This window comes from Dermacentor variabilis, chromosome 1 (assembly GCF_050947875.1).
Source record: "Dermacentor variabilis isolate Ectoservices chromosome 1, ASM5094787v1, whole genome shotgun sequence".
Taxonomy (NCBI): Eukaryota; Metazoa; Arthropoda; class Arachnida; order Ixodida; family Ixodidae; genus Dermacentor; species Dermacentor variabilis.
The window spans coordinates 213,613,273-213,622,474 of record NC_134568.1 but is presented as its reverse complement, the minus strand read 5'-3'; positions in this window follow the sequence as shown (position 1 = coordinate 213,622,474).

The window sequence follows — 9,202 nt, the reverse complement described above, 5'->3', positions numbered from 1 at the left end:
GGAATTTTTTTTTCCGACATTTTTATTTTAACGTGTATTCCAACATCGGTTTACAAATAAACTTTCTAAAAAAATTCGTAAACGCAAAATGTGTCGCACGATGAAAGCGAATAGTGAAAAAAAAAAAAAAAAAGGGAGGGTCCTGCTTACGTCCCGCGCGTCTTGTTCGCGGGTTATCTTGGATGTGACATTTACGTGGTGCTCTTCTGCGCTTGCCGTATTATCACTGTTATCGTGGTATCGCGCCGTTCCAAGGCGCTCTCGAAATGTTGCATTGTCTTTTGGAATCATGCACATTGCTCTACGCACCTGCTGCTCCGGTGCAAGGCGGTCCCGTTAGACATTAGCCTGTCGCAAACAAATATCAAGATCGCCACTCTTCGAACAAGCACAGAGCTCGTGGTCACTCGCCTGCAGTGAGGAATTATGGCTTGGATCCAACGAAGGCCCGCCACCGTAGCTCCTATATTACGTAAAACACAAGAGCGGCGTGCTTTGAACCGTCTCGTCACAGGGTAAGGCGGGCAGCCCACGCACTTCATAAACACGCTCACTTTTGTAAAAGCCCTAATTTTCTCATTTGAAAGATAACCGGCCGCCGTTTACTTAAATACGTTTCAATGTATTTCGTAGTCGACAGTTGCGCATCGTCCTTCCAATTCTGCAAAAATCCGGACATTTCGTGGCAGAATATTTTTAAAAAATGTTTTACGGAATTATTAAAAATCACCTGTGGCAGATGGCATAATTCCTTCCCTTGGGCTAGATTATTCGAAGAGGCGGACATTACTATAGCGCGATAAATCAAAACACATATTCAAGTAAATAAAAAAGTAACTAATTAACTTCCTAATTAATTGCTTTACGGCAAACCTTGCAATTTATTAAGCGTAGCCGGTGAGTTTGCGAGACGTATCCACTGGAAATGGACTTACAGGATGACATCAGCATCGACATATTATTTCCCAAAGTGTGGGGCGGAATACATTGGCGTTCCAGTTACTTTTGTGCTTCAGTGCATAAAAGAGCGTTTTGTTTAAAAAAAAAGTGAGTGGAACGACAGCGCATTTTTTACGGCGAGTTCAATGGCGCGTACCACCAAAGTGGTGTCATTCTGGAAATTCATTCCAAGTGAATACACCTTGCAAGCTCACCGGCCACAATTCGTAAATTGCAATATGCGCCTTATTATAACTTATTCAGGAAGTATTTAGCAAATGTTTGTTAATAATTGGATGTGTGTTTTGGTTTCTCGTACAAGTAGTGTCCGCTTCTCTGAATAATCCAGCTCAAGGACTAGAATTATGTTATCTCCAGCAGGCGATTTTTTAATATTCCATAATTGAAAATGATCACGCCTTATATGATGTAAAGAAGGCTTTGATAAACATCGCGCTAGACGCGCTTTCCCTTCTTCCTTCATTTCACAAAGAAATAAAGAAAATTAAACAAACAAGCAAGCAAACAAACAAACAAACAAACAAATGGCACTGGGACACAAAAACAAACCACTGCAGCTGCTCTTCTTTTGTGCGTATCACAAGTCAGGCTTCCAAAGTTTTTTTCCCCCCGGCAGCTACAACGGAACTGAGGTAAGATGCTCAAAGCTGCACAGCCGTTGATTGAGAAACAGCAATGTAGCACGAAAAGTGGTTGCAGGAAAGTGCGACGAATAAATGTGTAACAGGAGCGTGGATAATTTTTAACTCGCCCTTTAGAACGCAGATTTCAACCTGTCTGTTTTTATGTTAGGAGAGATTGAAAGTTGCTGCTCCCTACTCAAGCTTCTGCTTCGCGTTAGATATATATGCACGTATCAACAAGGCCATCAGGTCCGTTTTTGTTCGTTTCACCGGAAAGAAAATTGCAAGATGGATATATTTTTCTTACTCTCACGTGACCTCTAGCTAATAGTTTACAATGTGCAACCTTTTGATGAGCCGATATTTAGGGCTTGAAAGTGCATTAGTAATTTTAATGTGGTAACTCCGAACTTAAAAGCGATAATCTTTAATTATGAAGAAAAGCGCCTAAGGCAAGTTTCGTCCAACAAAACACTTGTCTTTTTTGAAGGCGAATCAGCCATTAGTGTCATCAAAATTACAAGCACGAGTTTGCTTCCTATCCCTAGGCAACATTTTACCAGAGAAGTACACTCTAAACATTTTGACACCCTTACGGGTGTAAAAAGTTGTTTGATTTGTCCCGCGGCCAACACCCTCGCCTTTATGGGGCAATATCGAATCGTTTATGGGGACAAATGAAGTTTAATTTGTTTGGCGACATTTTGGGCTCAGTAAATACAATGATAGCGGCGACAGAGGACCCATAAACTGCGCGATGTAAGCATTATTAGCTAATCGCTGGCAAACTCTCGTGTCGCTTATTTCCATGCGCACCAGGTGGTCTGAACTAATACACTATTAAATTGCGGCTTCTCTCACTGCAGGTGTAGTTTGAGCTCGCTGTCACGTAAAATACATTTTGTTATAGCCTTAAGGGTAAAGGTGGCAGCCTTGAGAAAAATCAGCACCCTAAAGGAGTAGAATATTTTAGGGTGTAACAAGCACAATCGTGAGGGTTTCTCCTAATGCTGCTGAGTAGAAGAAAAGCGATTGTTTGCTAATAGTTGGACCTACTGTTAAAGCGCAGCTGCACTAAAGGAAAAACATGCGCGGCACGCCGCCGGCGATAAGACGCAGATGCGGTACTGCGGCTAGTGCGGCTGCACCAACGGGTGTTAGCCGCTAAGGCAGACGCGTGACAGCACGAAGATATTTCCAGTATTTCTTTGTAGTTGGTTGTTAACGCGAGACTAGTCAGGCAATGACGACTTCGTGGCAAGCGCAACCCAGGGCAACATCACAGCGTGTGTGGCACTGAACAATTTCATAAAACTCCCCCTCCTCCTTTCCTACTTGAAGATCCACATAATCCCTCGCTCCGCCTATACGTAGACGGTAAAAAACAAGCACAAACCAGGACCAACGCGAGCGCGAAGAGAGCCGTTTGGCGGCTCCGAATGACACCGGCTGCCTCGTGCGCATGTCACTGAAGCGGTCGCTCTCATTGGTTTCCTCTGCCCGCGGCGTGCCGCGAAAAACAGCTCTCGCGCGACACGAGGATGCTGCTTGCCGCAGCGGCCGCGCCTTTTTCCTCGAGTGTGGACGTGCCTTTCACTCAGTGGATTGTCAATGCTGCCAAGATGAAAGAGCGCAGCAGGCAGTACTATATCAAAAGCACACATTGCGTTATCTTTGCAAACATGCACTGTGTTTCGACTGCTGCCTGTTGTTGCGTTTCGCCTGCGACACGTGGTTTTGCCGGCGCGACTGCGGCGGGGCGGCAGACATTTTGGCCCGATCGTCGTCGCCGCAACACTCATCGCCAGGTGTTTCCAGGCGCGACTGCGGCGATGCGACCGCCTAGGGATCATCCTCGCATTCCAGTCATTGTGCCCGAAACAGGCGATGCCAAAGCAGGGATCTCATTCCAGTCATTGTGCCCGAAACAGGCGATGCCAAAGCAGGGATCTCGTTCCAGTCATTGTGCCCGAAACAGGCGATGCCAAAGCAGGGACCATCCTCTCATTACAGTCATTGTGTCCGACCGGCAGCGCCACGACAGGGTGCTACGAGATCGTGCTCGACATGGTGCTACGGCATCGCTACGACAGTGTGCGTCACCATTAGCCCATTGTACATTCACGTGCTCGTCTTTTGAGGGGTTCCTTCTTGCCCTCAACTGCGAGAGTATAAAAACAGCTGCCCCCGGACGCCAAAAGGAGGGCTCCGTTTTCTGCTGTTGAGTGAAGTGCTCTCCCGTCTCTCTACTTCGGTCAACCTGACCGCCAACTCTTTGCGATGTTAAAATAAACAAGTTGTTTCGTTGTTACCAGTCGACTCATGCTTTGCCGGGACCTTCGGATGCTTCCAGTTGTACCCCAGGCCGCCAGGCCAACGCTACCCTTGGGGCTTGCGACCCAGGTACAACCACGGGCGTCAGCGCCGAGTTCCCAACAGATCGTACCAGCAGTCCGATCCCAAACATCTGGTGGCAGCGGTGGGATCGCCTCCGACTTCAAACAACTGTCTGCCAGCGGTGAGATCGCGACAACGGAGGCCAGCAGCGAAGAGATGCAGTTGACTGTATGCTGAGCAGCTCAACGACGATCCGGGAGCAGTGCAACGAGCCCTGTGTGACGACTGGTTGCCTGCAGCGGAACGACTGCGCGGAATTCCTGCCTGCGAGGTTTGGTGAGTGCGGGACTTTCTTCTTCTGAGCTTTGCCAGGCTTTTGTTAGTGTTAGAAACAGAGCTGGTAATTGTGGTTGTCGTTGCTGCCGGGTTAGTTTGCGGCAAGACAATAGTAAGCAGTAGAGAAAGCAGCATTCAGAGCAGCCATGGATTTGAAGTCGTTGCGCAAACCGAAATTGTTGGAGCTTGCAAGAGAGTTGGGTCTGGATGTCTCAGACAAACTCAGAAAACCAGAACTGCTAAAGGCTATTCTTGAGTTAGAAGCTGAGGATGACGAGCTGTCGGAATGCCTTGAGACTATTGAAGAGAGGGAGACTGCAAAAAGAGAAGAGCGTGAACGTAAAGAACAAAAAGAAAAAGAAGAGCGTGAACGTAAAGAACAGAAAGAGCGAGAGCAACAAGAGCGTGACCGTCAACACGCTTTGGAAATGAAGCGTCTTGAGGTAGAGATGGAACGCGCTCGTAATGGAAGTGAGGCACACGGTGCAGGAGAACGCGTATTGTTCAAAATGACTGACCTGATGCGGCCGTTTAAGCTTGGAGAGGACATTGGTTTGTTCCTGGTTAACTTTGAGCGAACGTGCGAGAAGCAGGGGTTCTCTCGGGAAACGTGGCTACAGCGCTTGCTCACTTTGTTACCCGGCGAGGCGGCCGACGTAGTCGCTCGCTTGGATAGAGAGGAGGCAGAGGATTTCGACAAAGTAAAATCGAGTCTGCTAAAAAAGTACCGGCTGTCTGCGGAGGCGTTCCGTCGGAAGTTTCGGGAAAATGAGAAAGGCAGAAGTGAGTCATATACAGAGTTTGCGTATAGGCTTATGTCGAACATGCAGGAGTGGCTCAAAGAAGAGAAAGCGTTTGGTGACCACGATAAAGTTCTGCAGTGTTTCGGGCTAGAACAGTTTTATAGTCGGTTACCGGAGAACGTGCGATACTGGGTCTTGGATAGGCCAGACGTTTGTACGGTGGCTAAAGCCGCTGAGCTAGCCGAGGAGTTTGTGACGCGTCGGGCTCGCGGAGCTAAGGACGGTCAAAAGGGTGAATTTGGCTCGAAGTTTGAGAGGCCGAAATTCACGCCCATGAGGTTAAAGGGGGACACGCGTAGTGAGGATGCGAGTGAAAGCAGTCCGACCAAACGTAAAGAGACGGCGGCAGCCAAACGCAGAAAGCGGTTCGAGATGAGGCGAGCGCTCTTGTGTTATACGTGCCAGAAGCCGGGTCACTTTTCGGCGCAGTGTCCGGAAACAACACCAAAAGTTGTGTTTTTTTCAATAGGCAGCACTGACGAGAACATGAAGCTTCTCGAGCCTTACATGCGAGACCTCCTCGTGAACGGGAAAGAGTGCCGAGTGCTTCGCGATTCCGCAGCTACGATGGATGTAGTTCACCCATCTTACGTAGAACCCCATATGTTCACGGGCGAGTGCGCGTGGATCAAGCAAGCCGTGGAAGCTCATAGCGTGTCTCTGCCAGTAGCAAAGGTGCTTATTGAAGGACCTTTCGGAGCGCTTGAGACAGAGGCGGCAGTGTCATCTATGCTGCCACCCCAGTACCCGTACCTATTTTCAAACAGGTCCGATCACCTCCTGCGCGAGAAGGGGCTTTTGTTTGGTGAAGCTAGTGTTCAGGCCTTAACCAGATCGAAGGTTCGGGAGCTCGCTGCAAAGGCGGTAGTTGCGGGGCCGACGTTATCAAACAACGAAAAAGGGTCAGAGGCGCAGCAAGCTGATATGCCGAGCACGCCCGAACTGAATAAACTAGAGTCTGTAACGTTAAAGGCGCCAGATACTGGAGAGGAAACGCCCGACGCGGGAAAGTTAGAAGAGCTATCTACTGATTTGCTCATCGCGCCTACGTCAGACGGACTTGATAGGTTGCTAAAAGTCAGCCGGACGGCTTTGATAGCCGAGCAAAAAAAGGATGGCAGCCTGGAAAACGTGCGCTGCAATGTCAAAGAAGGTATCGCCAGGAAAACTGCGCGTTTTGTGGAAAGGGGTGGAGTCCTGTACCGGAAGTATCTAGACCGCCGAGGAGTGGAGTTCGATCAGCTGGTCGTGCCTCAATGCTATCGTCAGGATCTGTTGCGCTTGTCACACGGGGGTTCGTGGTCCGGACACCTAGGAGTTAAGAAAACTAAGGACCGTCTCTTGCAAGAGTACTATTGGCCAGGGTGTTTTCGGGACGCAGACCATTTCGTGAGGACATGTGACACTTGTCAGCGGGTGGGCAAACCAGGGGACAAATCGAGGGCGCCGTTGAAATTGGTACCTATCATTACGGAGCCTTTTAGACGGCTCGTTATTGATACAGTGGGACCTCTGCCGGTAACAGCCACGGGGTACAGACACATTTTGACTGTGATCTGCCCAGCGACAAAGTTCCCTGAAGCAGTGCCGCTTAAAGAACTCAGCTCAGTTGAGATAGTTAATGCACTACTGTCCATATTTGCGCGAGTTGGTTTTCCTGCAGAAATTCAATCAGATCAGGGCACAGTGTTTACTAGCGCTTTGACGACAACTTTTCTCGAAAGGTGTGGGGTAAAGCTGTTACACAGCTCAGTGTACCACCCACAGTCGAATTCCGTTGAGAAGCTCCACTCCGTCATGAAGCGCGTGTTGAGAGCCTTGTGTTTTGAACATCAAACTGACTGGGAGCTGTGTCTGCCTGGGGTGATGTTTGCTTTAAGGACCGCGCCGCATGCGGCTACGGGGTTTTCGCCAGCTGAACTGGTGTACGGTCGCTCGCTTCGATCTCCGCTTCGCATGCTTCGAGAATCATGGGAAGGTAGGGGCGACGACCCAGTCGTGGTGGAGTACGTGCTTAAGCTCCTCGAACGCTTAAGAAGGGCACAGGAGTTGTCAGGTGAAGCAATGACAAAGGCCCAGCAGAGGGCCAAGGTTTATTATGATCGGACAGCCAGGGCCCGTCGTTTTGAGGTGGGCGATGAGGTCATGATATTGCGCACATCGCTAAACAACAAACTAGACGTACAGTGGGAGGGCCCAGCACGAATTGTTCAGAAACTGTCGGACGTTAACTACGTGGTAAGTCTGCCAGGAAAGCGGAAAGCACAGCAAGTTTACCACTGTAATCTGCTCAAACCTTATAGACAAAGGGAAGCAGTGGTGTGCATGATGGTAAACGTTCCTGAAGAGCTTCCGGTCGAGCTTCCGGGACTAGGCTCAGTGACGAACAGGGAAGACACCGGTCAAGTCATTAGTGACCTTATCAGTAAAGCACCGCTGTCGCCCGAGCAGAAAACCGAACTACACCAGCTATTACAAGAGTTTCAAGGTCTGTTCTCTGAGAGGCCTGGTAGGACTTCGGTACTTACTCATGATATAGAACTTACCTCCCCAGAGCCAGTACGATCCAAGGCGTATCGGGTGTCACCCCGCCAGCGCGATATTATGGAGGCTGAGGTAAAGAAAATGCTACAGCTCGGTGTTATTGAGGCATGTGAGAGTGATTATACCTCCCCTTTGATTTTAGTTGAGGTACCGGGCAAGGAACCTCGTCCTTGCGTCGACTACCGCAGGCTTAATTCCATCACTAAGGATCAAATTTATCCGATCCCTAACATCGAGGAGCGCCTTGAGAAAGTTAGTAGCGCTCAGTTTATTTCCACCCTAGATCTTGTCAGGGGTTATTGGCAGGTTCCACTTACAGAAGAGGCTAGTAGGTATGCGGCGTTCATTTCACCAATGGGAACATTCCGTCCTAAAGTGTTGAGTTTTGGTTTGAAGAACGCGCCATACTGTTTTTCAAGTCTCATGTATAAAGTGTTGCGGGGACAGCAAGAATTCGCTTTACCGTATCTAGACGACGTAGCGATATTCTCCGCATCCTGGTCTGAGCATATGGCACACTTGCGGGCAGTGCTAACCCGCCTTCGCGAAGCGGGCTTGACAGTCAAGGCTCCTAAGTGCCAGATAGCACAGGCCGAGGTTGTCTACCTCGGTCACGTGATTGGTCAGGGTCGTCGCCGCCCTTCTGAAATAAAAGTGGCCGCTGTGCGAGACTTTCCGCAACCGCGCACCAAGACCGATATTCGGTCGTTCTTGGGTGTCGCCGGCTACTATCAGAGGTACATCCCTAGGTACTCTGATATCGCGGCTCCCCTGACGGATGCTCTAAGAAAAACAGAGCCTCAAACAGTCGTCTGGGACGAGACAAAGGAAAGAGCTTTTAGCGCCCTAAAGAGTGCCCTAACAAACCAGCCTGTGCTACGATCGCCAGACTATACAAAAGGGTTCATTGTTCAGTGCGATGCTAGTGAGCGAGGCATGGGCGTTGTACTGTGCCAACGGGAAAATGGAGAAGTAGAACACCCCGTCCTGTATGCTAGTCGTAAGCTGACCAGTCGTGAGCAGGCGTATAGCGCCACCGAGAAAGAGTGTGCATGTCTCGTGTGGGCCGTTCAGAAATTGTCATGCTATCTAGCCGGCTCGAGGTTTATCATTGAGACGGATCACTGCCCTCTCCAATGGCTGCAGACCATCTCTCCCAAAAATGGCCGCCTCCTGCGCTGGAGCCTCGCTTTACAACAATATTCCTTTGAGGTGCGTTACAAAAAGGGGAGTCTCAACGGTAACGCCGATGGCTTAAGTCGAAGCCCCTAACGTAGGAATCAGCCTCAAAATTGTTTGTTACTGATGTTTTTCTTCCTGAGGCAGGATTTTTTTTTAACATATTGCTTTTGTTTAGTGTTTCAAAGTGATGATATGCTTTCTAGTGCAATTTTTCAATTTGTGGACGCGTTCTGAGTGATGCTAGACTACTGTAAGGAACTAGGCAGTGGTATAAAAAGGGGAAAGAGCCTGGCAGGGCTTAGTGAGGGTTGTGCCGTGCTTGCTGACTGAGCGGTTGAGTTTCAGCGTAGTTCTAACGCTTGCCGGGAACGAGAACAAAAATGTGAACTCTCCCGAAGTCACTTTGCAGTGTCCCGT